Source organism: Lonchura striata, chromosome 14, assembly GCF_050655825.1.
Source record: "Lonchura striata isolate lonStrDom1 chromosome 14, ASM5065582v1, whole genome shotgun sequence".
NCBI classification, from domain to species: domain Eukaryota; kingdom Metazoa; phylum Chordata; class Aves; order Passeriformes; family Estrildidae; genus Lonchura; species Lonchura striata.
The window spans coordinates 17,175,763-17,203,250 of record NC_140716.1 but is presented as its reverse complement, the minus strand read 5'-3'; positions in this window follow the sequence as shown (position 1 = coordinate 17,203,250).

The following is a 27,488-nucleotide window of genomic DNA, read 5'->3' as shown; positions in this document are numbered from 1 at the left end:
GACCGGCGGTTCGCTTCGGATAGCAGCCGAGAGCCGTAGTGTGCGTCTGCACTAAACTGCATCATAGCGAAAAGCTTTGGCAGTGTGACTCGCAGGGAGATAGCTTAGGAGCGCAGCGCACTTATGCCTCCCTTGTCCAGAAACACGGATTTGCTGCACACTCCAAAAACACTGCTCTTCCCAGGGCAATATATAAGCTGCTTTCTGATGGCCGTGATCCCTCCCTGCTCTTGCCCAGCTGGTTGTTGCAGCGTGCACATGCCGTCCTGGCATTCAGTGCACAGTGAAAGCAATCGCAAAAGTCCAGCAGCTGCTGACTCCCAAACACAAGGCGCTGGCTATGTTCTTGCTTCTCCACACTTCAACAGAGTCCTTCATTTCTGCAGCTGCCATCGAGTTTTCTGCATCTCGAGCCTTCTGGGACGAGCACCAATTTCCCAAGAGGGGCTGCATCAGGACGAAGTCAAAACCCAGGAAAGTTGTCTCGGAACACCTTCAATAAAGCATGCCAGCAGTGCATTGAAAAGGCAGGTAGCTTTAGCCACCGTCCTCTAGCAGTCGCAAGGCTGTGCACACAATGTCGTCTCCCTGCGGCAACGTTCTTCGCCCTCGTGCAAGCTACCGCTCTGTCCGGCTCCCGGAGCAGGAGAAGCGGCTGCTTCGCGCACACAACAGCGGAGCGGCAGCCCTACGCTCCGAAGCGCTGCTTCAGCCGAAAGACGCCGGCCACCGGCGCTTCGCTTCGGACAGCTCCGGAGAGCCGTAGTGTGGGTCTGCACTAGACTGCATCATAGCGAAAAGCTTTGGCAGTGTGTCTCGCAGAGAGATAGCTTAGGAGCGCAGCGCACTTATGCCTCCCTTGTCCAGAAACACGATTTTACTGCACACTCCAAAAACAGTACTCTTCCCAGGGCAATATATAAGCTGCTTTCTGACGGCCGTGATCTTTCAATTACTCTTGCCCAGCTCGTTGTTTTAACGTGCACATGCCGTCCTGGCATTCAGTGCACAGTGAAAGCAATCGCAAAAGTCCAGCAGCTGCTGACTCCCAAACACAAGGCGCTGGCTATGTTCTTGCTTCTCCACACTTCAACAGAGTCCTTCATTTCTGCAGCTGCCATCGAGTTTTCTGCATCTCGAGCCTTCTGGGACGAGCACCAATTTCCCAAGAGGGGCTGCATCAGGACGAAGTCAAAACCCAGGAAAGTTGTCTCGGAACACCTTCAATAAAGCATGCCAGCAGTGCATTGAAAAGGCAGGTAGCTTTAGCCACCGTCCTCTAGCAGTCGCAAGGCTGTGCACACAATGTCGTCTCCCTGCGGCAACGTTCTTCGCCCTCGTGCAAGCTACCGCTCTGTCCGGCTCCCGGAGCAGGAGAAGCGGCTGCTTCGCGCACACAACAGCGGAGCGGCAGCCCTACGCTCCGAAGCGCTGCTTCAGCCGAAAGACGCCGGCCACCGGCGCTTGGCTTCGGACAGCTCCGGAGAGCCGTAGTGTGGGTCTGCACTAGACTGCATCATAGCGAAAAGCTTTGGCAGTGTGTCTCGCAGAGAGATAGCTTAGGAGCGCAGCGCACTTATGCCTCCCTTGTCCAGAAACACGATTTTACTGCACACTCCAAAAACAGTACTCTTCCCAGGGCAATATATAAGCTGCTTTCTGACGGCCGTGATCTTTCGATTACTCTTGCCCAGCTCGTTGTTTTAACGTGCACATGCCGTCCTGGAATTCAGTGCACAGTGAAAGCAATCGCAAAAGTCCAGCAGCTGCTGACTCCCAAACACAAGGCGCTGGCTATGTTCTTGCTTCTCGACAACTCAACGCAGCCCTTCATTTCTGCAGTTGCCATCGAGGTCTCTGCATGTCGGAGACTCAGAGGACGAGCACGAGTTTCCCACGAGGGGCTGCATCAAGAGGAATTCAAAACTCAGGAAAATTGTCTTTGAACACCTTCCATAGGATGCTAGAAGGGAATTGAAGAGGCAGGCGAGCGGCCACCACCGTCCTCTAGCAGTCCTTAGGGTGTGCGCAAAAGCCCGATGCTCTTCGGCTTCGTTCTTCGCCCCCGTACAAGCTACCGCTCTGTCCGGCTCCCGGAGCAGGAGAAGCGGCTGCTTCGCGCACACAACAGCGGAGCGGCAGCCGTACTCTCCGAAGCGCTGCTTCATCCGAAAGACGCCGGCCACCGGCGCTTCGCTTCGGACAGCTCCGGAGAGCCGTAGTGTGCGTCTACAACTAGACTGCATCATAGCGAAAAGCTTTGGCAGTGTGTCTCGCAGAGAGATAGCTTAGGAGCGCAGCGCACTTATGCCTCCCTTGTCCAGAAACACGATTTTACTGCACACTCCAAAAACAGTACTCTTCCCAGGGCAATATGCCAGATGCTCTCTGATGCCCGTGCTCCCTTCCTACTCTTGCCCAGCTCGTTGTTTTAACGTGCACATGCCGTCCTGGAATTCAGTGCACAGTGAAAGCAATCGCAAAAGTCCAGCAGCTGCTGACTCCCAAACACAAGGCGCTGGCTATGTTCTTGCTACTCGACGACTCAACGCAGCCCTTCATTTCTGCAGTTGCCATCGAGGTCTCTGCATGTCGGAGACTCAGAGGACGAGCACGAGTTTCCCACGAGGGGCTGCATCAGGAGGAATTCAAAACTCAGGGAAATTGTCCTGGAACACCTTCCATAAGGATGCTAGAAGGGAATTGAAGAGGCAGGCGAGCGGCCACCACCGTCCTCTAGCAGTCCTTAGGGTGCGCGCAGAAGCCCGGTGCTCTGCGGCTTCGTTCTTCGCCCTCGTGCAAGCTACCGCTCTGTCCGGCTCCCGGAGCAGGAGAAGCGGCTGCTTCGCGCACACAACAGCGGAGCGGCAGCCCTACGCTCCGAAGCGCTGCTTCAGCCGAAAGACGCCGGCCACCGGCGCTTGGCTTCGGACAGCTCCGGAGAGCCGTAGTGTGCGTCTGCACTAGACTGCATCATAGCGAAAAGCTTTGGCAGTGTGTCTCGCAGAGAGATAGCTTAGGAGCGCAGCGCACTTATGCCTCCCTTGTCCAGAAACACGATTTTACTGCACACTCCAAAAACAGTACTCTTCCCAGGGCAATATGCCAGATGCTCTCTGATGCCCGTGCTCCCTTCCTACTCTTGCCCAGCTCGTTGTTTTAACGTGCACATGCCGTCCTGGAATTCAGTGCACAGTGAAAGCAATCGCAAAAGTCCAGCAGCTGCTGACTCCCAAACACAAGGCGCTGGCTATGTTCTTGCTACTCGACGACTCAACGCAGCCCTTCATTTCTGCAGTTGCCATCGAGGTCTCTGCATGTCGGAGACTCAGAGGACGAGCACGAGTTTCCCAGGAGGGGCTGCATCAGGACGAAGTCAAAACTCAGGAAAATTGTCCTGGAACACCTTCCCTAAGGATGCTAGAATGGAATTGAAGAGGCAGGCGAGCGGCCACCACGGTCCTCTAGCAGTCCTTAGGGTGCGCGCAGAAGCCCGGTGCTCTGCGGCTTCGTTCTTCGCCCTCGTACAAGCTACCGCTCTCTCCGGCTCCCGGAGCAGGAGGAGCGGCTGCTTCGCGCACACAACAGCGGAGCGGCAGCCGTACGCTCCGAAGCGCTGCTTCAGCCGAAAGACGCCGGCGACCGGCGGTTCGCTTCGGATAGCAGCCGAGAGCCGTAGTGTGCGTCTGCACTAAACTGCATCATAGCGAAAAGCTTTGGCAGTGTGACTCGCAGGGAGATAGCTTAGGAGCGCAGCGCACTTATGCCTCCCTTGTCCAGAAACACGGATTTGCTGCACACTCCAAAAACACTGCTCTTCCCAGGGCAATATATAAGCTGCTTTCTGATGGCCGTGATCCCTCCCTGCTCTTGCCCAGCTGGTTGTTGCAGCGTGCACATGCCGTCCTGGCATTCAGTGCACAGTGAAAGCAATCGCAAAAGTCCAGCAGCTGCTGACTCCCAAACACAAGGCGCTGGCTATGTTCTTGCTTCTCCACACTTCAACAGAGTCCTTCATTTCTGCAGCTGCCATCGAGTTTTCTGCATCTCGAGCCTTCTGGGACGAGCACCAATTTCCCAAGAGGGGCTGCATCAGGACGAAGTCAAAACCCAGGAAAGTTGTCTCGGAACACCTTCAATAAAGCATGCCAGCAGTGCATTGAAAAGGCAGGTAGCTTTAGCCACCGTCCTCTAGCAGTCGCAAGGCTGTGCACACAATGTCGTCTCCCTGCGGCAACGTTCTTCGCCCTCGTGCAAGCTACCGCTCTGTCCGGCTCCCGGAGCAGGAGAAGCGGCTGCTTCGCGCACACAACAGCGGAGCGGCAGCCCTACGCTCCGAAGCGCTGCTTCAGCCGAAAGACGCCGGCCACCGGCGCTTGGCTTCGGACAGCTCCGGAGAGCCGTAGTGTGGGTCTGCACTAGACTGCATCATAGCGAAAAGCTTTGGCAGTGTGTCTCGCAGAGAGATAGCTTAGGAGCGCAGCGCACTTATGCCTCCCTTGTCCAGAAACACGATTTTACTGCACACTCCAAAAACAGTACTCTTCCCAGGGCAATATATAAGCTGCTTTCTGACGGCCGTGATCTTTCAATTACTCTTGCCCAGCTCGTTGTTTTAACGTGCACATGCCGTCCTGGCATTCAGTGCACAGTGAAAGCAATCGCAAAAGTCCAGCAGCTGCTGACTCCCAAACACAAGGCGCTGGCTATGTTCTTGCTTCTCCACACTTCAACAGAGTCCTTCATTTCTGCAGCTGCCATCGAGTTTTCTGCATCTCGAGCCTTCTGGGACGAGCACCAATTTCCCAAGAGGGGCTGCATCAGGACGAAGTCAAAACCCAGGAAAGTTGTCTCGGAACACCTTCAATAAAGCATGCCAGCAGTGCATTGAAAAGGCAGGTAGCTTTAGCCACCGTCCTCTAGCAGTCGCAAGGCTGTGCACACAATGTCGTCTCCCTGCGGCAACGTTCTTCGCCCTCGTGCAAGCTACCGCTCTGTCCGGCTCCCGGAGCAGGAGAAGCGGCTGCTTCGCGCACACAACAGCGGAGCGGCAGCCCTACGCTCCGAAGCGCTGCTTCAGCCGAAAGACGCCGGCGACCGGCGCTTGGCTTCGGACAGCTCCGGAGAGCCGTAGTGTGGGTCTGCACTAGACTGCATCATAGCGAAAAGCTTTGGCAGTGTGTCTCGCAGAGAGATAGCTTAGGAGCGCAGCGCACTTATGCCTCCCTTGTCCAGAAACACGATTTTACTGCACACTCCAAAAACAGTACTCTTCCCAGGGCAATATATAAGCTGCTTTCTGACGGCCGTGATCTTTCGATTACTCTTGCCCAGCTCGTTGTTTTAACGTGCACATGCCGTCCTGGAATTCAGTGCACAGTGAAAGCAATCGCAAAAGTCCAGCAGCTGCTGACTCCCAAACACAAGGCGCTGGCTATGTTCTTGCTTCTCGACAACTCAACGCAGCCCTTCATTTCTGCAGTTGCCATCGAGGTCTCTGCATGTCGGAGACTCAGAGGACGAGCACGAGTTTCCCACGAGGGGCTGCATCAAGAGGAATTCAAAACTCAGGAAAATTGTCTTTGAACACCTTCCATAGGATGCTAGAAGGGAATTGAAGAGGCAGGCGAGCGGCCACCACCGTCCTCTAGCAGTCCTTAGGGTGTGCGCAAAAGCCCGATGCTCTTCGGCTTCGTTCTTCGCCCCCGTACAAGCTACCGCTCTGTCCGGCTCCCGGAGCAGGAGAAGCGGCTGCTTCGCGCACACAACAGCGGAGCGGCAGCCGTACTCTCCGAAGCGCTGCTTCATCCGAAAGACGCCGGCCACCGGCGCTTCGCTTCGGACAGCTCCGGAGAGCCGTAGTGTGCGTCTACAACTAGACTGCATCATAGCGAAAAGCTTTGGCAGTGTGTCTCGCAGAGAGATAGCTTAGGAGCGCAGCGCACTTATGCCTCCCTTGTCCAGAAACACGATTTTACTGCACACTCCAAAAACAGTACTCTTCCCAGGGCAATATGCCAGATGCTCTCTGATGCCCGTGCTCCCTTCCTACTCTTGCCCAGCTCGTTGTTTTAACGTGCACATGCCGTCCTGGAATTCAGTGCACAGTGAAAGCAATCGCAAAAGTCCAGCAGCTGCTGACTCCCAAACACAAGGCGCTGGCTATGTTCTTGCTACTCGACGACTCAACGCAGCCCTTCATTTCTGCAGTTGCCATCGAGGTCTCTGCATGTCGGAGACTCAGAGGACGAGCACGAGTTTCCCACGAGGGGCTGCATCAGGAGGAATTCAAAACTCAGGGAATTTGTCCTGGAACACCTTCCCTAAGGATGCTAGAAGGGAATTGAAGAGGCAGGCGAGCGGCCACCACCGTCCTCTAGCAGTCCTTAGGGTGCGCGCAGAAGCCCGGTGCTCTGCGGCTTCGTTCTTCGCCCTCGTGCAAGCTACCGCTCTGTCCGGCTCCCGGAGCAGGAGAAGCGGCTGCTTCGCGCACACAACAGCGGAGCGGCAGCCCTACGCTCCGAAGCGCTGCTTCAGCCGAAAGACGCCGGCCACCGGCGGTTCGCTTCGGATAGCAGCCGAGAGCCGTAGTGTGCGTCTGCACTAAACTGCATCATAGCGAAAAGCTTTGGCAGTGTGACTCGCAGGGAGATAGCTTAGGAGCGCAGCGCACTTATGCCTCCCTTGTCCAGAAACACGGATTTGCTGCACACTCCAAAAACACTGCTCTTCCCAGGGCAATATATAAGCTGCTTTCTGATGGCCGTGATCCCTCCCTGCTCTTGCCCAGCTGGTTGTTGCAGCGTGCACATGCCGTCCTGGCATTCAGTGCACAGTGAAAGCAATCGCAAAAGTCCAGCAGCTGCTGACTCCCAAACACAAGGCGCTGGCTATGTTCTTGCTTCTCCACACTTCAACAGAGTCCTTCATTTCTGCAGCTGCCATCGAGTTTTCTGCATCTCGAGCCTTCTGGGACGAGCACCAATTTCCCAAGAGGGGCTGCATCAGGACGAAGTCAAAACCCAGGAAAGTTGTCTCGGAACACCTTCAATAAAGCATGCCAGCAGTGCATTGAAAAGGCAGGTAGCTTTAGCCACCGTTCTCTAGCAGTCGCAAGGCTGTGCACACAATGTCGTCTCCCTGCGGCAACGTTCTTCGCCCTCGTGCAAGCTACCGCTCTGTCCGGCTCCCGGAGCAGGAGAAGCGGCTGCTTCGCGCACACAACAGCGGAGCGGCAGCCCTACGCTCCGAAGCGCTGCTTCAGCCGAAAGACGCCGGCGACCGGCGCTTCGCTTCGGACAGCTCCGGAGAGCCGTAGTGTGGGTCTGCACTAGACTGCATCATAGCGAAAAGCTTTGGCAGTGTGTCTCGCAGAGAGATAGCTTAGGAGCGCAGCGCACTTATGCCTCCCTTGTCCAGAAACACGATTTTACTGCACACTCCAAAAACAGTACTCTTCCCAGGGCAATATATAAGCTGCTTTCTGACGGCCGTGATCTTTCAATTACTCTTGCCCAGCTCGTTGTTTTAACATGCACATGCCGTCCTGGCATTCAGTGCACAGTGAAAGCAATCGCAAAAGTCCAGCAGCTGCTGACTCCCAAACACAAGGCGCTGGCTATGTTCTTGCTTCTCCACACTTCAACAGAGTCCTTCATTTCTGCAGCTGCCATCGAGTTTTCTGCATCTCGAGCCTTCTGGGACGAGCACCAATTTCCCAAGAGGGGCTGCATCAGGACGAAGTCAAAACCCAGGAAAGTTGTCTCGGAACACCTTCAATAAAGCATGCCAGCAGTGCATTGAAAAGGCAGGTAGCTTTAGCCACCGTCCTCTAGCAGTCGCAAGGCTGTGCACACAATGTCGTCTCCCTGCGGCAACGTTCTTCGCCCTCGTGCAAGCTACCGCTCTGTCCGGCTCCCGGAGCAGGAGAAGCGGCTGCTTCGCGCACACAACAGCGGAGCGGCAGCCCTACGCTCCGAAGCGCTGCTTCAGCCGAAAGACGCCGGCGACCGGCGCTTGGCTTCGGACAGCTCCGGAGAGCCGTAGTGTGGGTCTGCACTAGACTGCATCATAGCGAAAAGCTTTGGCAGTGTGTCTCGCAGAGAGATAGCTTAGGAGCGCAGCGCACTTATGCCTCCCTTGTCCAGAAACACGATTTTACTGCACACTCCAAAAACAGTACTCTTCCCAGGGCAATATATAAGCTGCTTTCTGACGGCCGTGATCTTTCGATTACTCTTGCCCAGCTCGTTGTTTTAACGTGCACATGCCGTCCTGGAATTCAGTGCACAGTGAAAGCAATCGCAAAAGTCCAGCAGCTGCTGACTCCCAAACACAAGGCGCTGGCTATGTTCTTGCTTCTCGACAACTCAACGCAGCCCTTCATTTCTGCAGTTGCCATCGAGGTCTCTGCATGTCGGAGACTCAGAGGACGAGCACGAGTTTCCCACGAGGGGCTGCATCAAGAGGAATTCAAAACTCAGGAAAATTGTCTTTGAACACCTTCCATAGGATGCTAGAAGGGAATTGAAGAGGCAGGCGAGCGGCCACCACCGTCCTCTAGCAGTCCTTAGGGTGTGCGCAAAAGCCCGATGCTCTTCGGCTTCGTTCTTCGCCCCCGTACAAGCTACCGCTCTGTCCGGCTCCCGGAGCAGGAGAAGCGGCTGCTTCGCGCACACAACAGCGGAGCGGCAGCCGTACTCTCCGAAGCGCTGCTTCATCCGAAAGACGCCGGCCACCGGCGCTTCGCTTCGGACAGCTCCGGAGAGCCGTAGTGTGCGTCTACAACTAGACTGCATCATAGCGAAAAGCTTTGGCAGTGTGTCTCGCAGAGAGATAGCTTAGGAGCGCAGCGCACTTATGCCTCCCTTGTCCAGAAACACGATTTTACTGCACACTCCAAAAACAGTACTCTTCCCAGGGCAATATGCCAGATGCTCTCTGATGCCCGTGCTCCCTTCCTACTCTTGCCCAGCTCGTTGTTTTAACGTGCACATGCCGTCCTGGAATTCAGTGCACAGTGAAAGCAATCGCAAAAGTCCAGCAGCTGCTGACTCCCAAACACAAGGCGCTGGCTATGTTCTTGCTACTCGACGACTCAACGCAGCCCTTCATTTCTGCAGTTGCCATCGAGGTCTCTGCATGTCGGAGACTCAGAGGACGAGCACGAGTTTCCCACGAGGGGCTGCATCAGGAGGAATTCAAAACTCAGGGAAATTGTCCTGGAACACCTTCCATAAGGATGCTAGAAGGGAATTGAAGAGGCAGGCGAGCGGCCACCACCGTCCTCTAGCAGTCCTTAGGGTGCGCGCAGAAGCCCGGTGCTCTGCGGCTTCGTTCTTCGCCCTCGTGCAAGCTACCGCTCTGTCCGGCTCCCGGAGCAGGAGAAGCGGCTGCTTCGCGCACACAACAGCGGAGCGGCAGCCCTACGCTCCGAAGCGCTGCTTCAGCCGAAAGACGCCGGCCACCGGCGCTTGGCTTCGGACAGCTCCGGAGAGCCGTAGTGTGCGTCTGCACTAGACTGCATCATAGCGAAAAGCTTTGGCAGTGTGTCTCGCAGAGAGATAGCTTAGGAGCGCAGCGCACTTATGCCTCCCTTGTCCAGAAACACGATTTTACTGCACACTCCAAAAACAGTACTCTTCCCAGGGCAATATGCCAGATGCTCTCTGATGCCCGTGCTCCCTTCCTACTCTTGCCCAGCTCGTTGTTTTAACGTGCACATGCCGTCCTGGAATTCAGTGCACAGTGAAAGCAATCGCAAAAGTCCAGCAGCTGCTGACTCCCAAACACAAGGCGCTGGCTATGTTCTTGCTACTCGACGACTCAACGCAGCCCTTCATTTCTGCAGTTGCCATCGAGGTCTCTGCATGTCGGAGACTCAGAGGACGAGCACGAGTTTCCCAGGAGGGGCTGCATCAGGACGAAGTCAAAACTCAGGAAAATTGTCCTGGAACACCTTCCCTAAGGATGCTAGAAGGGAATTGAAGAGGCAGGCGAGCGGCCACCACCGTCCTCTAGCAGTCCTTAGGGTGCGCGCAGAAGCCCGGTGCTCTGCGGCTTCGTTCTTCGCCCTCGTACAAGCTACCGCTCTCTCCGGCTCCCGGAGCAGGAGGAGCGGCTGCTTCGCGCACACAACAGCGGAGCGGCAGCCGTACGCTCCGAAGCGCTGCTTCAGCCGAAAGACGCCGGCCACCGGCGGTTCGCTTCGGATAGCAGCCGAGAGCCGTAGTGTGCGTCTGCACTAAACTGCATCATAGCGAAAAGCTTTGGCAGTGTGACTCGCAGGGAGATAGCTTAGGAGCGCAGCGCACTTATGCCTCCCTTGTCCAGAAACACGGATTTGCTGCACACTCCAAAAACACTGCTCTTCCCAGGGCAATATATAAGCTGCTTTCTGATGGCCGTGATCCCTCCCTGCTCTTGCCCAGCTGGTTGTTGCAGCGTGCACATGCCGTCCTGGCATTCAGTGCACAGTGAAAGCAATCGCAAAAGTCCAGCAGCTGCTGACTCCCAAACACAAGGCGCTGGCTATGTTCTTGCTTCTCCACACTTCAACAGAGTCCTTCATTTCTGCAGCTGCCATCGAGTTTTCTGCATCTCGAGCCTTCTGGGACGAGCACCAATTTCCCAAGAGGGGCTGCATCAGGACGAAGTCAAAACCCAGGAAAGTTGTCTCGGAACACCTTCAATAAAGCATGCCAGCAGTGCATTGAAAAGGCAGGTAGCTTTAGCCACCGTCCTCTAGCAGTCGCAAGGCTGTGCACACAATGTCGTCTCCCTGCGGCAACGTTCTTCGCCCTCGTGCAAGCTACCGCTCTGTCCGGCTCCCGGAGCAGGAGAAGCGGCTGCTTCGCGCACACAACAGCGGAGCGGCAGCCCTACGCTCCGAAGCGCTGCTTCAGCCGAAAGACGCCGGCCACCGGCGCTTCGCTTCGGACAGCTCCGGAGAGCCGTAGTGTGCGTCTGCACTAGACTGCATCATAGCGAAAAGCTTTGGCAGTGTGTCTCGCAGAGAGATAGCTTAGGAGCGCAGCGCACTTATGCCTCCCTTGTCCAGAAACATGATTTTACTGCACACTCCAAAAACAGTACTCTTCCCAGGGCAATATATAAGCTGCTTTCTGACGGCCGTGATCTTTCAATTACTCTTGCCCAGCTCGTTGTTTTAACGTGCACATGCCGTCCTGGCATTCAGTGCACAGTGAAAGCAATCGCAAAAGTCCAGCAGCTGCTGACTCCCAAACACAAGGCGCTGGCTATGTTCTTGCTTCTCCACACTTCAACAGAGTCCTTCATTTCTGCAGCTGCCATCGAGTTTTCTGCATCTCGAGCCTTCTGGGACGAGCACCAATTTCCCAAGAGGGGCTGCATCAGGACGAAGTCAAAACCCAGGAAAGTTGTCTCGGAACACCTTCAATAAAGCATGCCAGCAGTGCATTGAAAAGGCAGGTAGCTTTAGCCACCGTCCTCTAGCAGTCGCAAGGCTGTGCACACAATGTCGTCTCCCTGCGGCAACGTTCTTCGCCCTCGTGCAAGCTACCGCTCTGTCCGGCTCCCGGAGCAGGAGAAGCGGCTGCTTCGCGCACACAACAGCGGAGCGGCAGCCCTACGCTCCGAAGCGCTGCTTCAGCCGAAAGACGCCGGCGACCGGCGCTTGGCTTCGGACAGCTCCGGAGAGCCGTAGTGTGGGTCTGCACTAGACTGCATCATAGCGAAAAGCTTTGGCAGTGTGTCTCGCAGGGAGATAGCTTAGGAGCGCAGCGCACTTATGCCTCCCTTGTCCAGAAACACGATTTTACTGCACACTCCAAAAACAGTACTCTTCCCAGGGCAATATATAAGCTGCTTTCTGACGGCCGTGATCTTTCGATTACTCTTGCCCAGCTCGTTGTTTTAACGTGCACATGCCGTCCTGGAATTCAGTGCACAGTGAAAGCAATCGCAAAAGTCCAGCAGCTGCTGACTCCCAAACACAAGGCGCTGGCTATGTTCTTGCTTCTCGACAACTCAACGCAGCCCTTCATTTCTGCAGTTGCCATCGAGGTCTCTGCATGTCGGAGACTCAGAGGACGAGCACGAGTTTCCCACGAGGGGCTGCATCAAGAGGAATTCAAAACTCAGGAAAATTGTCTTTGAACACCTTCCATAGGATGCTAGAAGGGAATTGAAGAGGCAGGCGAGCGGCCACTACCGTCCTCTAGCAGTCCTTAGGGTGTGCGCAAAAGCCCGATGCTCTTCGGCTTCGTTCTTCGCCCCCGTACAAGCTACCGCTCTGTCCGGCTCCCGGAGCAGGAGAAGCGGCTGCTTTGCGCACACAACAGCAGAGCGGCAGCCGTACTCTCCGAAGCGCTGCTTCATCCGAAAGACGCCGGCCACCGGCGCTTCGCTTCGGACAGCTCCGGAGAGCCGTAGTGTGCGTCTACAACTAGACTGCATCATAGCGAAAAGCTTTGGCAGTGTGTCTCGCAGAGAGATAGCTTAGGAGCGCAGCGCACTTATGCCTCCCTTGTCCAGAAACACGATTTTACTGCACACTCCAAAAACAGTACTCTTCCCAGGGCAATATGCCAGATGCTCTCTGATGCCCGTGCTCCCTTCCTACTCTTGCCCAGCTCGTTGTTTTAACGTGCACATGCCGTCCTGGAATTCAGTGCACAGTGAAAGCAATCGCAAAAGTCCAGCAGCTGCTGACTCCCAAACACAAGGCGCTGGCTATGTTCTTGCTACTCGACGACTCAACGCAGCCCTTCATTTCTGCAGTTGCCATCGAGGTCTCTGCATGTCGGAGACTCAGAGGACGAGCACGAGTTTCCCACGAGGGGCTGCATCAGGAGGAATTCAAAACTCAGGGAAATTGTCCTGGAACACCTTCCATAAGGATGCTAGAAGGGAATTGAAGAGGCAGGCGAGCGGCCACCACCGTCCTCTAGCAGTCCTTAGGGTGCGCGCAGAAGCCCGGTGCTCTGCGGCTTCGTTCTTCGCCCTGGTGCAAGCTACCGCTCTGTCCGGCTCCCGGAGCAGGAGAAGCGGCTGCTTCGCGCACACAACAGCGGAGCGGCAGCCCTACGCTCCGAAGCGCTGCTTCAGCCGAAAGACGCCGGCCACCGGCGCTTGGCTTCGGACAGCTCCGGAGAGCCGTAGTGTGCGTCTGCACTAGACTGCATCATAGCGAAAAGCTTTGGCAGTGTGTCTCGCAGAGAGATAGCTTAGGAGCGCAGCGCACTTATGCCTCCCTTGTCCAGAAACACGGATTTGCTGCACACTCCAAAAACACTGCTCTTTCCATGGTACTATGTAAGCTGCTGTCTGACGCCCGTTCTCTTCTGCCCACTCTTGCCCAGCTGGTTGTTGCAGCGTGCACGTGCCTTCCTGGCATTAAGAGCACAGTGAAAGCAATCGCAAAAGTCCAGCAGCTGCTGACTCCCAAACACAAGGCGCTGGCTATGTTCTTGCTTCTCCACACTTCAACAGAGTCCTTCATTTCTGCAGCTGCCATCGAGTTTTCTGCATCTCGAGCCTTCTGGGACGAGCACCAATTTCCCAAGAGGGGCTGCATCAGGACGAAGTCAAAACCCAGGAAAGTTGTCTCGGAACACCTTCAATAAAGCATGCCAGCAGTGCATTGAAAAGGCAGGTAGCTTTAGCCACCGTCCTCTAGCAGTCGCAAGGCTGTGCACACAATGTCGTCTCCCTGCGGCAACGTTCTTCGCCCTCGTGCAAGCTACCGCTCTGTCCGGCTCCCGGAGCAGGAGAAGCGGCTGCTTCGCGCACACAACAGCGGAGCGGCAGCCCTACGCTCCGAAGCGCTGCTTCAGCCGAAAGACGCCGGCGACCGGCGCTTGGCTTCGGACAGCTCCGGAGAGCCGTAGTGTGGGTCTGCACTAGACTGCATCATAGCGAAAAGCTTTGGCAGTGTGTCTCGCAGAGAGATAGCTTAGGAGCGCAGCGCACTTATGCCTCCCTTGTCCAGAAACACGATTTTACTGCACACTCCAAAAACAGTACTCTTCCCAGGGCAATATGCCAGATGCTCTCTGATGCCCGTGCTCCCTTCCTACTCTTGCCCAGCTCGTTGTTTTAACGTGCACATGCCGTCCTGGAATTCAGTGCACAGTGAAAGCAATCGCAAAAGTCCAGCAGCTGCTGACTCCCAAACACAAGGCGCTGGCTATGTTCTTGCTACTCGACGACTCAACGCAGCCCTTCATTTCTGCAGTTGCCATCGAGGTCTCTGCATGTCGGAGACTCAGAGGACGAGCACGAGTTTCCCACGAGGGGCTGCATCAGGAGGAATTCAAAACTCAGGGAATTTGTCCTGGAACACCTTCCATAAGGATGCTAGAAGGGAATTGAAGAGGCAGGCGAGCGGCCACCACCGTCCTCTAGCAGTCCTTAGGGTGCGCGCAGAAGCCCGGTGCTCTGCGGCTTCGTTCTTCGCCCTCGTGCAAGCTACCGCTCTGTCCGGCTCCCGGAGCAGGAGAAGCGGCTGCTTCGCGCACACAACAGCGGAGCGGCAGCCGTACTCTCCGAAGCGCTGCTTCAGCCGAAAGACGCCGGCGACCGGCGGTTCGCTTCGGATAGCAGCCGAGAGCCGTAGTGTGCGTCTGCACTAAACTGCATCATAGCGAAAAGCTTTGGCAGTGTGACTCGCAGGGAGATAGCTTAGGAGCGCAGCGCACTTATGCCTCCCTTGTCCAGAAACACGGATTTGCTGCACACTCCAAAAACACTGCTCTTCCCAGGGCAATATATAAGCTGCTTTCTGATGGCCGTGATCCCTCCCTGCTCTTGCCCAGCTGGTTGTTGCAGCGTGCACATGCCGTCCTGGCATTCAGTGCACAGTGAAAGCAATCGCAAAAGTCCAGCAGCTGCTGACTCCCAAACACAAGGCGCTGGCTATGTTCTTGCTTCTCCACACTTCAACAGAGTCCTTCATTTCTGCAGCTGCCATCGAGTTTTCTGCATCTCGAGCCTTCTGGGACGAGCACCAATTTCCCAAGAGGGGCTGCATCAGGACGAAGTCAAAACCCAGGAAAGTTGTCTCGGAACACCTTCAATAAAGCATGCCAGCAGTGCATTGAAAAGGCAGGTAGCTTTAGCCACCGTCCTCTAGCAGTCGCAAGGCTGTGCACACAATGTCGTCTCCCTGCGGCAACGTTCTTCGCCCTCGTGCAAGCTACCGCTCTGTCCGGCTCCCGGAGCAGGAGAAGCGGCTGCTTCGCGCACACAACAGCGGAGCGGCAGCCCTACGCTCCGAAGCGCTGCTTCAGCCGAAAGACGCCGGCCACCGGCGCTTCGCTTCGGACAGCTCCGGAGAGCCGTAGTGTGCGTCTGCACTAGACTGCATCATAGCGAAAAGCTTTGGCAGTGTGTCTCGCAGAGAGATAGCTTAGGAGCGCAGCGCACTTATGCCTCCCTTGTCCAGAAACACGATTTTACTGCACACTCCAAAAACAGTACTCTTCCCAGGGCAATATGCCAGATGCTCTCTGATGCCCGTGCTCCCTTCCTACTCTTGCCCAGCTCGTTGTTTTAACGTGCACATGCCGTCCTGGAATTCAGTGCACAGTGAAAGCAATCGCAAAAGTCCAGCAGCTGCTGACTCCCAAACACAAGGCGCTGGCTATGTTCTTGCTACTCGACGACTCAACGCAGCCCTTCATTTCTGCAGTTGCCATCGAGGTCTCTGCATGTCGGAGACTCAGAGGACGAGCACGAGTTTCCCACGAGGGGCTGCATCAGGAGGAATTCAAAACTCAGGGAATTTGCCCTGGAACACCTTCCATAAGGATGCTAGAAGGGAATTGAAGAGGCAGGCGAGCGGCCACCACCGTCCTCTAGCAGTCCTTAGGGTGTGCGCAAAAGCCCGATGCTCTTCGGCTTCGTTCTTCGCCCCCGTACAAGCTACCGCTCTGTCCGGCTCCCGGAGCAGGAGAAGCGGCTGCTTCGCGCACACAACAGCGGAGCGGCAGCCCTACGCTCCGAAGCGCTGCTTCAGCCGAAAGACGCCGGCCACCGGCGCTTCGCTTCGGACAGCTCCGGAGAGCCGTAGTGTGCGTCTGCACTAGACTGCATCATAGCGAAAAGCTTTGACAGTGTGTCTCGCAGGGAGATAGCTTAGGAGCGCAGCGCACTTATGCCTCCCTTGTCCAGAAACACGGATTTGCTGCACACTCCAAAAACACTGCTCTTTCCATGGTACTATGTAAGCTGCTGTCTGACGCCCGTTCTCTTCTGCCCACTCTTGCCCAGCTGGTTGTTGCAGCGTGCACGTGCCTTCCTGGCATTAAGAGCACAGTGAAAGCAATCGCAAAAGTCCAGCAGCTGCTGACTCCCAAACACAAGGCGCTTGTCTACGTTCTTGCTTCTCGACAACTCAACGCAGCCCTTCATTTCTGCAGCTGCCATCGAGTTTTCTGTATCTTGAGCCTTCTGGGACGAGCACCAATTTCCCAGGAGGGGCTGCATCAGGACGAAGTCAAAACCCAGGAAAGTTGTCTCGGAACACCTTCAATAAAGCATGCCAGCAGTGCATTGAAAAGGCAGGTAGCTTTAGCCACCGTCCTCTAGCAGTCGCGAAGCTGTGCACACAATGTCGTCTCCCTGCGGCAACGTTCTTCGCCCTCGTGCAAGCTACCGCTCTGTCCGGCTCCCGGAGCAGGAGAAGCGGCTGCTTCGCGCACACAGCAGCGGAGCGGCAGCCCTACGCTCCGAAGCGCTGCTTCAGCCGAAAGACGCCGGCCACCGGCGCTTCGCTTCGGACAGCTCCGGAGAGCCGTAGTGTGCGTCTACAACTAGACTGCATCATAGCGAAAAGCTTTGGCAGTGTGTCTCGCAAGGAGATAGCTTAGGAGCGCAGCGCACTTATGCCTCCCTTGTCCAGAAACACGATTTTACTGCACACTCCAAAAACAGTACTCTTCCCAGGGCAATATGCCAGATGCTCTCTGATGCCCGTGCTCCCTTCCTACTCTTGCCCAGCTCGTTGTTTTAACGTGCACATGCCGTCCTGGAATTCAGTGCACAGTGAAAGCAATCGCAAAAGTCCAGCAGCTGCTGACTCCCAAACACAAGGCGCTGGCTATGTTCTTGCTACTCGACGACTCAACGCAGCCCTTCATTTCTGCAGTTGCCATCGAGGTCTCTGCATGTCGGAGACTCAGAGGACGAGCACGAGTTTCCCACGAGGGGCTGCATCAGGAGGAATTCAAAACTCAGGGAATTTGCCCTGGAACACCTTCCATAAGGATGCTAGAAGGGAATTGAAGAGGCAGGCGAGCGGCCACCACCGTCCTCTAGCAGTCCTTAGGGTGTGCGCAAAAGCCCGATGCTCTTCGGCTTCGTTCTTCGCCCCCGTACAAGCTACCGCTCTGTCCGGCTCCCGGAGCAGGAGAAGCGGCTGCTTCGCGCACACAACAGCGGAGCGGCAGCCCTACGCTCCGAAGCGCTGCTTCAGCCGAAAGACGCCGGCCACCGGCGCTTGGCTTCGGACAGCTCCGGAGAGCCGTAGTGTGCGTCTGCACTAGACTGCATCATAGCGAAAAGCTTTGACAGTGTGTCTCGCAGGGAGATAGCTTAGGAGCGCAGCGCACTTATGCCTCCCTTGTCCAGAAACACGATTTTACTGCACACTCCAAAAACAGTACTCTTCCCAGGGCAATATGCCAGATGCTCTCTGATGCCCGTGCTCCCTTCCTACTCTTGCCCAGCTCGTTGTTTTAACGTGCACATGCCGTCCTGGAATTCAGTGCACAGTGAAAGCAATCGCAAAAGTCCAGCAGCTGCTGACTCCCAAACACAAGGCGCTGGCTATGTTCTTGCTACTCGACGACTCAACGCAGCCCTTCATTTCTGCAGTTGCCATCGAGGTCTCTGCATGTCGGAGACTCAGAGGACGAGCACGAGTTTCCCACGAGGGGCTGCATCAGGAGGAATTCAAAACTCAGGGAATTTGTCCTGGAACACCTTCCATAAGGATGCTAGAAGGGAATTGAAGAGGCAGGCGAGCGGCCACCACCGTCCTCTAGCATTCCTTAGGGTGCGCGCAGAAGCCCGGTGCTCTGCGGCTTCGTTCTTCGCCCTCGTGCAAGCTACCGCTCTGTCCGGCTCCCGGAGCAGGAGAAGCGGCTGCTTCGCGCACACAACAGCGGAGCGGCAGCCCTACGCTCCGAAGCGCTGCTTCAGCCGAAAGACGCCGGCCACCGACGGTTCGCTTCGGATAGCAGCCGAGAGCCGTAGTGTGCGTCTGCACTAAACTGCATCATAGCGAAAAGCTTTGGCAGTGTGACTCGCAGGGAGATAGCTTAGGAGCGCAGCGCACTTATGCCTCCCTTGTCCAGAAACACGGATTTGCTGCACACTCCAAAAACACTGCTCTTCCCAGGGCAATATATAAGCTGCTTTCTGATGGCCGTGATCCCTCCCTGCTCTTGCCCAGCTGGTTGTTGCAGCGTGCACATGCCGTCCTGGCATTCAGTGCACAGTGAAAGCAATCGCAAAAGTCCAGCAGCTGCTGACTCCCAAACACAAGGCGCTGGCTATGTTCTTGCTTCTCCACACTTCAACAGAGTCCTTCATTTCTGCAGCTGCCATCGAGTTTTCTGCATCTCGAGCCTTCTGGGACGAGCACCAATTTCCCAAGAGGGGCTGCATCAGGACGAAGTCAAAACCCAGGAAAGTTGTCTCGGAACACCTTCAATAAAGCATGCCAGCAGTGCATTGAAAAGGCAGGTAGCTTTAGCCACCGTCCTCTAGCAGTCGCAAGGCTGTGCACACAATGTCGTCTCCCTGCGGCAACGTTCTTCGCCCTCGTGCAAGCTACCGCTCTGTCCGGCTCCCGGAGCAGGAGAAGCGGCTGCTTCGCGCACACAACAGCGGAGCGGCAGCCCTACGCTCCGAAGCGCTGCTTCAGCCGAAAGACGCCGGCCACCGGCGCTTCGCTTCGGACAGCTCCGGAGAGCCGTAGTGTGCGTCTGCACTAGACTGCATCATAGCGAAAAGCTTTGGCAGTGTGTCTCGCAGAGAGATAGCTTAGGAGCGCAGCGCACTTATGCCTCCCTTGTCCAGAAACACGATTTTACTGCACACTCCAAAAACAGTACTCTTCCCAGGGCAATATGCCAGATGCTCTCTGATGCCCGTGCTCCCTTCCTACTCTTGCCCAGCTCGTTGTTTTAACGTGCACATGCCGTCCTGGAATTCAGTGCACAGTGAAAGCAATCGCAAAAGTCCAGCAGCTGCTGACTCCCAAACACAAGGCGCTGGCTATGTTCTTGCTACTCGACGACTCAACGCAGCCCTTCATTTCTGCAGTTGCCATCGAGGTCTCTGCATGTCGGAGACTCAGAGGACGAGCACGAGTTTCCCACGAGGGGCTGCATCAGGAGGAATTCAAAACTCAGGGAATTTGCCCTGGAACACCTTCCATAAGGATGCTAGAAGGGAATTGAAGAGGCAGGCGAGCGGCCACCACCGTCCTCTAGCAGTCCTTAGGGTGTGCGCAAAAGCCCGATGCTCTTCGGCTTCGTTCTTCGCCCCCGTACAAGCTACCGCTCTGTCCGGCTCCCGGAGCAGGAGAAGCGGCTGCTTCGCGCACACAACAGCGGAGCGGCAGCCCTACGCTCCGAAGCGCTGCTTCAGCCGAAAGACGCCGGCCACCGGCGCTTCGCTTCGGACAGCTCCGGAGAGCCGTAGTGTGCGTCTGCACTAGACTGCATCATAGCGAAAAGCTTTGACAGTGTGTCTCGCAGGGAGATAGCTTAGGAGCGCAGCGCACTTATGCCTCCCTTGTCCAGAAACACGGATTTGCTGCACACTCCAAAAACACTGCTCTTTCCATGGTACTATGTAAGCTGCTGTCTGACGCCCGTTCTCTTCTGCCCACTCTTGCCCAGCTGGTTGTTGCAGCGTGCACGTGCCTTCCTGGCATTAAGAGCACAGTGAAAGCAATCGCAAAAGTCCAGCAGCTGCTGACTCCCAAACACAAGGCGCTTGTCTACGTTCTTGCTTCTCGACAACTCAACGCAGCCCTTCATTTCTGCAGCTGCCATCGAGTTTTCTGTATCTTGAGCCTTCTGGGACGAGCACCAATTTCCCAGGAGGGGCTGCATCAGGACGAAGTCAAAACCCAGGAAAGTTGTCTCGGAACACCTTCAATAAAGCATGCCAGCAGTGCATTGAAAAGGCAGGTAGCTTTAGCCACCGTCCTCTAGCAGTCGCGAAGCTGTGCACACAATGTCGTCTCCCTGCGGCAACGTTCTTCGCCCTCGTGCAAGCTACCGCTCTGTCCGGCTCCCGGAGCAGGAGAAGCGGCTGCTTCGCGCACACAGCAGCGGAGCGGCAGCCCTACGCTCCGAAGCGCTGCTTCAGCCGAAAGACGCCGGCCACCGGCGCTTCGCTTCGGACAGCTCCGGAGAGCCGTAGTGTGCGTCTACAACTACACTGCATCATAGCGAAAAGCTTTGGCAGTGTGTCTCGCAAGGAGATAGCTTAGGAGCGCAGCGCACTTATGCCTCCCTTGTCCAGAAACACGATTTTACTGCACACTCCAAAAACAGTACTCTTCCCAGGGCAATATGCCAGATGCTCTCTGATGCCCGTGCTCCCTTCCTACTCTTGCCCAGCTCGTTGTTTTAACGTGCACATGCCGTCCTGGAATTCAGTGCACAGTGAAAGCAATCGCAAAAGTCCAGCAGCTGCTGACTCCCAAACACAAGGCGCTGGCTATGTTCTTGCTACTCGACGACTCAACGCAGCCCTTCATTTCTGCAGTTGCCATCGAGGTCTCTGCATGTCGGAGACTCAGAGGACGAGCACGAGTTTCCCACGAGGGGCTGCATCAGGAGGAATTCAAAACTCAGGGAATTTGTCCTGGAACACCTTCCATAAGGATGCTAGAAGGGAATTGAAGAGGCAGGCGAGCGGCCACCACCGTCCTCTAGCAGTCCTTAGGGTGCGCGCAGAAGCCCGGTGCTCTGCGGCTTCGTTCTTCGCCCTCGTGCAAGCTACCGATCTGTCCGGCTCCCGGAGCAGGAGAAGCGGCTGCTTCGCGCACACAACAGCGGAGCGGCAGCCCTACGCTCCGAAGCGCTGCTTCAGCCGAAAGACGCCGGCCTCCGGCGCTTCGCTTCGGACAGCTCCGGAGAGCCGTAGTGTGCGTCTACAACTAGACTGCATCATAGCGAAAAGCTTTGGCAGTGTGTCTCGCAAGGAGATAGCTTAGGAGCGCAGCGCACTTATGCCTCCCTTGTCCAGAAACACGATTTTACTGCACACTCCAAAAACAGTACTCTTCCCAGGGCAATATGCCAGATGCTCTCTGATGCCCGTGCTCCCTTCCTACTCTTGCCCAGCTCGTTGTTTTAACGTGCACATGCCGTCCTGGAATTCAGTGCACAGTGAAAGCAATCGCAAAAGTCCAGCAGCTGCTGACTCCCAAACACAAGGCGCTGGCTATGTTCTTGCTACTCGACGACTCAACGCAGCCCTTCATTTCTGCAGTTGCCATCGAGGTCTCTGCATGTCGGAGACTCAGAGGACGAGCACGAGTTTCCCACGAGGGGCTGCATCAGGAGGAATTCAAAACTCAGGGAATTTGTCCTGGAACACCTTCCATAAGGATGCTAGAAGGGAATTGAAGAGGCAGGCGAGCGGCCACCACCGTCCTCTAGCAGTCCTTAGGGTGCGCGCAGAAGCCCGGTGCTCTGCGGCTTCGTTCTTCGCCCTCGTGCAAGCTACCGCTCTGTCCGGCTCCCGGAGCAGGAGAAGCGGCTGCTTCGCGCACACAACAGCGGAGCGGCAGCCCTACGCTCCGAAGCGCTGCTTCAGCCGAAAGACGCCGGCGACCGGCGGTTCGCTTCGGATAGCAGCCGAGAGCCGTAGTGTGCGTCTGCACTAAACTGCATCATAGTGAAAAGCTTTGGCAGTGTGACTCGCAGGGAGATAGCTTAGGAGCGCAGCGCACTTATGCCTCCCTTGTCCAGAAACACGGATTTGCTGCACACTCCAAAAACACTGCTCTTCCCAGGGCAATATATAAGCTGCTTTCTGATGGCCGTGATCCCTCCCTGCTCTTGCCCAGCTGGTTGTTGCAGCGTGCACATGCCGTCCTGGCATTCAGTGCACAGTGAAAGCAATCGCAAAAGTCCAGCAGCTGCTGACTCCCAAACACAAGGCGCTGGCTATGTTCTTGCTTCTCCACACTTCAACAGAGTCCTTCATTTCTGCAGCTGCCATCGAGTTTTCTGCATCTCGAGCCTTCTGGGACGAGCACCAATTTCCCAAGAGGGGCTGCATCAGGACGAAGTCAAAACCCAGGAAAGTTGTCTCGGAACACCTTCAATAAAGCATGCCAGCAGTGCATTGAAAAGGCAGGTAGCTTTAGCCACCGTCCTCTAGCAGTCGCAAGGCTGTGCACACAATGTCGTCTCCCTGCGGCAACGTTCTTCGCCCTCGTGCAAGCTACCGCTCTGTCCGGCTCCCGGAGCAGGAGAAGCGGCTGCTTCGCGCACACAACAGCGGAGCGGCAGCCCTACGCTCCGAAGCGCTGCTTCAGCCGAAAGACGCCGGCGACCGGCGCTTGGCTTCGGACAGCTCCGGAGAGCCGTAGTGTGCGTCTGCACTAGACTGCATCATAGCGAAAAGCTTTGGCAGTGTGTCTCGCAGAGAGATAGCTTAGGAGCGCAGCGCACTTATGCCTCCCTTGTCCAGAAACACGATTTTACTGCACACTCCAAAAACAGTACTCTTCCCAGGGCAATATATAAGCTGCTTTCTGACGGCCGTGATCTTTCAATTACTCTTGCCCAGCTCGTTGTTTTAACGTGCACATGCCGTCCTGGCATTCAGTGCACAGTGAAAGCAATCGCAAAAGTCCAGCAGCTGCTGACTCCCAAACACAAGGCGCTGGCTATGTTCTTGCTTCTCCACACTTCAACAGAGTCCTTCATTTCTGCAGCTGCCATCGAGTTTTCTGCATCTCGAGCCTTCTGGGACGAGCACCAATTTCCCAAGAGGGGCTGCATCAGGACGAAGTCAAAACCCAGGAAAGTTGTCTCGGAACACCTTCAATAAAGCATGCCAGCAGTGCATTGAAAAGGCAGGTAGCTTTAGCCACCGTCCTCTAGCAGACGCAAGGCTGTGCACACAATGTCGTCTCCCTGCGGCAACGTTCTTCGCCCTCGTGCAAGCTACCGCTCTGTCCGGCTCCCGGAGCAGGAGAAGCGGCTGCTTCGCGCACACAACAGCGGAGCGGCAGCCCTACGCTCCGAAGCGCTGCTTCAGCCGAAAGACGCCGGCCACCGGCGCTTGGCTTCGGACAGCTCCGGAGAGCCGTAGTGTGGGTCTGCACTAGACTGCATCATAGCGAAAAGCTTTGGCAGTGTGTCTCGCAGAGAGATAGCTTAGGAGCGCAGCGCACTTATGCCTCCCTTGTCCAGAAACACGATTTTACTGCACACTCCAAAAACAGTACTCTTCCCAGGGCAATATATAAGCTGCTTTCTGACGGCCGTGATCTTTCGATTACTCTTGCCCAGCTCGTTGTTTTAACGTGCACATGCCGTCCTGGAATTCAGTGCACAGTGAAAGCAATCGCAAAAGTCCAGCAGCTGCTGACTCCCAAACACAAGGCGCTGGCTATGTTCTTGCTTCTCGACAACTCAACGCAGCCCTTCATTTCTGCAGTTGCCATCGAGGTCTCTGCATGTCGGAGACTCAGAGGATGAGCACGAGTTTCCCACGAGGGGCTGCATCAAGAGGAATTCAAAACTCAGGAAAATTGTCTTTGAACACCTTCCATAGGATGCTAGAAGGGAATTGAAGAGGCAGGCGAGCGGCCACCACCGTCCTCTAGCAGTCCTTAGGGTGTGCGCAAAAGCCCGATGCTCTTCGGCTTCGTTCTTCGCCCTCGTGCAAGCTACCGCTCTGTCCGGCTCCCGGAGCAGGAGAAGCGGCTGCTTCGCGCACACAACAGCGGAGCGGCAGCCGTACTCTCCCAAGCGCTGCTTCATCCGAAAGACGCCGGCCACCGGCGCTTGGCTTCGGACAGCTCCGGAGAGCCGTAGTGTGCGTCTACAACTAGACTGCATCATAGCGAAAAGCTTTGGCAGTGTGTCTCGCAGAGAGATAGCTTAGGAGCGCAGCGCACTTATGCCTCCCTTGTCCAGAAACACGATTTTACTGCACACTCCAAAAACAGTACTCTTCCCAGGGCAATATGCCAGATGCTCTCTGATGCCCGTGCTCCCTTCCTACTCTTGCCCAGCTCGTTGTTTTAACGTGCACATGCCGTCCTGGAATTCAGTGCACAGTGAAAGCAATCGCAAAAGTCCAGCAGCTGCTGACTCCCAAACACAAGGCGCTGGCTATGTTCTTGCTACTCGACGACTCAACGCAGCCCTTCATTTCTGCAGTTGCCATCGAGGTCTCTGCATGTCGGAGACTCAGAGGACGAGCACGAGTTTCCCACGAGGGGCTGCATCAGGAGGAATTCAAAACTCAGGGAAATTGTCCTGGAACACCTTCCATAAGGATGCTAGAAGGGAATTGAAGAGGCAGGCGAGCGGCCACCACCGTCCTCTAGCAGTCCTTAGGGTGCGCGCAGAAGCCCGGTGCTCTGCGGCTTCGTTCTTCGCCCTCGTGCAAGCTACCGCTCTGTCCGGCTCCCGGAGCAGGAGAAGCGGCTGCTTCGCGCACACAACAGCGGAGCGGTAGCCGTACTCTCCGGAGCGCTGCTTCAGCCGAAAGACGCCGGCCACCGGCGCTTGGCTTCGGACAGCTCCGGAGAGCCGTAGTGTGCGTCTGCACTAGACTGCATCATAGCGAAAAGCTTTGGCAGTGTGTCTCGCAGAGAGATAGCTTAGGAGCGCAGCGCACTTATGCCTCCCTTGTCCAGAAACACGATTTTACTGCACACTCCAAAAACAGTACTCTTCCCAGGGCAATATATAAGCTGCTTTCTGACGGCCGTGATCTTTCGATTACTCTTGCCCAGCTCGTTGTTTTAACGTGCACATGCCGTCCTGGCATTCAGTGCACAGTGAAAGCAATCGCAAACGTCCAGCAGCTGCTGACTCCCAAACACAAGGCGCTGGCTATGTTCTTGCTTCTCCACACTTCAACAGAGTCCTTCATTTCTGCAGCTGCCATCGAGTTTTCTGCATCTCGAGCCTTCTGGGACGAGCACCAATTTCCCAAGAGGGGCTGCATCAGGACGAAGTCAAAACCCAGGAAAGTTGTCTCGGAACACCTTCAATAAAGCATGCCAGCAGTGCATTGAAAAGGCAGGTAGCTTTAGCCACCGTCCTCTAGCAGTCGCAAGGCTGTGCACACAATGTCGTCTCCCTGCGGCAACGTTCTTCGCCCTCGTGCAAGCTACCGCTCTGTCCGGCTCCCGGAGCAGGAGAAGCGGCTGCTTCGCGCACACAACAGCGGAGCGGCAGCCCTACGCTCCGAAGCGCTGCTTCAGCCGAAAGACGCCGGCCACCGGCGCTTCGCTTCGGACAGCTCCGGAGAGCCGTAGTGTGCGTCTACAACTACACTGCATCATAGCGAAAAGCTTTGGCAGTGTGTCTCGCAAGGAGATAGCTTAGGAGCGCAGCGCACTTATGCCTCCCTTGTCCAGAAACACGATTTTACTGCACACTCCAAAAACAGTACTCTTCCCAGGGCAATATATAAGCTGCTTTCTGACGGCCGTGATCTTTCGATTACTCTTGCCCAGCTCGTTGTTTTAACGTGCACATGCCGTCCTGGCATTCAGTGCACAGTGAAAGCAATCGCAAACGTCCAGCAGCTGCTGACTCCCAAACACAAGGCGCTGGCTATGTTCTTGCTTCTCCACACTTCAACAGAGTCCTTCATTTCTGCAGCTGCCATCGAGTTTTCTGCATCTCGAGCCTTCTGGGACGAGCACCAATTTCCCAAGAGGGGCTGCATCAGGACGAAGTCAAAACCCAGGAAAGTTGTCTCGGAACACCTTCAATAAAGCATGCCAGCAGTGCATTGAAAAGGCAGGTAGCTTTAGCCACCGTCCTCTAGCAGTCGCAAGGCTGTGCACACAATGTCGTCTCCCTGCGGCAACGTTCTTCGCCCTCGTGCAAGCTACCGCTCTGTCCGGCTCCCGGAGCAGGAGAAGCGGCTGCTTCGCGCACACAACAGCGGAGCGGCAGCCCTACGCTCCGAAGCGCTGCTTCAGCCGAAAGACGCCGGCCACCGGCGCTTCGCTTCGGACAGCTCCGGAGAGCCGTAGTGTGCGTCTACAACTACACTGCATCATAGCGAAAAGCTTTGGCAGTGTGTCTCGCAAGGAGATAGCTTAGGAGCGCAGCGCACTTATGCCTCCCTTGTCCAGAAACACGATTTTACTGCACACTCCAAAAACAGTACTCTTCCCAGGGCAATATGCCAGATGCTCTCTGATGCCCGTGCTCCCTTCCTACTCTTGCCCAGCTCGTTGTTTTAACGTGCACATGCCGTCCTGGCATTCAGTGCACAGTGAAAGCAATCGCAAAAGTCCAGCAGCTGCTGACTCCCAAACACAAGGCGCTGGCTATGTTCTTGCTACTCGACGACTCAACGCAGCCCTTCATTTCTGCAGTTGCCATCGAGGTCTCTGCATGTCGGAGACTCAGAGGACGAGCACGAGTTTCCCACGAGGGGCTGCATCAGGAGGAATTCAAAACTCAGGGAAATTGTCTTTGAACACCTTCCATAAGGATGCTAGAAGGGAATTGAAGAGGCAGGCGAGCGGCCACCACCGTCCAGTAGCAGTCCTTAGGGTGTGCGCAAAAGCCCGGTGCTCTGCGGCTTCGTTCTTCGCCCCCGTACAAGCTACCGCTCTGTCCGGCTCCCGGAGCAGGAGAAGCGGCTGCTTCGCGCACACAACAGCGGAGCGGCAGCCCTACGCTCCGAAGCGCTGCTTCAGCCGAAAGACGCCGGCCACCGGCGCTTGGCTTCGGACAGCTCCGGAGAGCCGTAGTGTGGGTCTGCACTAGACTGCATCATAGCGAAAAGCTTTGACAGTGTGTCTCGCAGGGAGATACCTTAGGAGCGCAGCGCACTTATGCCTCCCTTGTCCAGAAACACGGATTTGCTGCACACTCCAAAAACACTGCTCTTTCCATGGTACTATGTAAGCTGCTGTCTGACGCCCGTTCTCTTCTGCCCACTCTTGCCCAGCTGGTTGTTGCAGCGTGCACGTGCCTTCCTGGCATTAAGAGCACAGTGAAAGCAATCGCAAAAGTCCAGCAGCTGCTGACTCCCAAACACAAGGCGCTTGTCTACGTTCTTGCTTCTCGACAACTCAACGCAGCCCTTCATTTCTGCAGCTGCCATCGAGTTTTCTGTATCTTGAGCCTTCTGGGACGAGCACCAATTTCCCAGGAGGGGCTGCATCAGGACGAAGTCAAAACCCAGGAAAGTTGTCTCGGAACACCTTCAATAAAGCATGCCAGCAGTGCATTGAAAAGGCAGGTAGCTTTAGCCAC